The following is a 1,950-nucleotide window of genomic DNA, read 5'->3' on the forward strand; positions in this document are numbered from 1 at the left end:
TCTGTGCCCAGGGAAGGGGATCTGAACCGCATGCCGTCATGCTTGCAGCCAGCGCTGTGTTGTAAAATGAAGGGATTTATTTCCCGCTACTTCTGTCTTGCTGACGCTTGGGGCTTCTCAGTCAGAGCAGGGGTCTGGATGGATGGGACAAGAGGCTCAGGAAAGAAACCGGGGGCCGACCAGACTAGAGGCTTCTGGCCTCAGCAGCAGCCACTCCTCTGGGTGTGCCCAGCTCCACTCTCTCCCTGTAAGGACAGGCTGGTGGCCCTATGTCCTCAGGTTGAAGGGACCTATGGGGCTGGCGTGTTTCTTTCTCAGCCTCCAAGGTGTAGACAGGATAGACTGCAGAATTTATAGGACCCAGAGCAAAATGAAAACACAGGGATCCTTGTAATTGTTTTTAAGAGTTGCAAGGTGGTGACGGCAGAGCATGAAAACAAGCCTAGGTCCTTTCTGGGTGCAGGGCCTTGAGCGACTGCACAGGCCACACGTTCGTGAAGCTGGGTCCTGGTTGGAGATGAGCCACCTACTTTTTGTCAGAGCCATCGGTCCTTCTGTACTTTCTTTCTTGGCTCAGAACCCTTCAGAGTTAGAAAGCATTTTCTTCCTCTGCAATATAAGTACATTCCTCGATTTCCTACCATGTGACCAATTGAAGGTGACACACTGAAGGTGAACTCCTTGTCAAGAATCCCTGATATTAGGGCGACTAGTCGATTCTGCAAATGCGAAGCCCTCTGCATTCATAGCAAATAGAGCACATGCTGAGGCAAGAACCCTGCTTAGAGAGTCAGAAGGCAGGGCTCGTCATACATTGCCACAACCTCCTAAATAACTACAGGGGGTGTGACAATGCATTGCAGCCTCTGCTTCCTCCTGTGGCTCTTGGGCTCAGCAACATAAAGTCCCTTTGAGTGCTTACAAATGTCACTCCCAGGTGGTGGTGGACCAAGGTGAGTGTCCCACCTGGTTATCAGAAGTATTTCTTCTGTTATTAGACTTGGTGTTCCTTGAAACCTGCCCTTTGAGGAAGTCAGTGCCAAGTCCCCGAAAATCTTGCAATGTGTGTGGGGGACGAAGGAGCTCAAATCTCATTCTTCCCACTTCCTTCCGTCCTCTTCCTTCCCCTCCTGCTGGCTCCAGGAAACTCCTGCCTCGCTCATTCCCACTGGACGCCCAGAAGACTCGTAAATACCCAGCTGTCTCGGAAACACTGAGTGCCAGGGCTGAGGGCTTTAAATGGCATGGACATGTGCCTGAAGGATATCACATGGCCCAGATGCCCACGCCCCTCAGGCACTGCCGAGCACACCCGTAAACAGATGCAACATCCAGCCAACTCCCCTGGGCTGGGCAGGGCAGGGCAGGGCAGGGCAAGGTGAGGCAGATTCTCCAGGGATCACACATAAGAATGCACTGATATGGTCCTGTCCACCTGTCCTGAGGGGGCACCTGCCTTTTAAAGTCTGGTGAGTTTACAGAGCAGATGAGCAGGGAGGTGAGCAAAGTCTATACAAGGCAGAGACAGACTGGCAGGAGGTGACTAAACCTGCCACAGGGGACCAGCAGGCATGGCTTGGCCTTGAGCCTGAGCAGAGAGTCTTATGTCTATGGCTTCTCACTCAGAGCCAGAGTGAATCATACCCCCCATACTTGTGATCCCTACCTTACCCCAAACAAGCTTCCAATGTGTATTCTTGCCTTCTTCCCTTTCCTTTCTCTACAAGCGGACATCTTTTTTGTTCCCCACTCTATGCCCTATGAGATCACTCTTTTCCTGTGCTCTATGAGATCACTCTTTTCTGGATGGATGAATGGGATTCACACGTGTTCTCTTATTTATTATCAACAACAATGATATTAACCGCAAGCACTAGTAGAGCGCTATCTGCAAAACGTTGCTTTAGCTGCTTTAAGTGTTTTCTATATATGAAATTTGGATGACATCAG

The sequence above is a fragment of the Pteropus vampyrus genome, unplaced genomic scaffold (genome assembly GCF_000151845.1).
Source record: "Pteropus vampyrus isolate Shadow unplaced genomic scaffold, Pvam_2.0 Scaffold143, whole genome shotgun sequence".
NCBI lineage: Eukaryota > Metazoa > Chordata > Mammalia > Chiroptera > Pteropodidae > Pteropus > Pteropus vampyrus.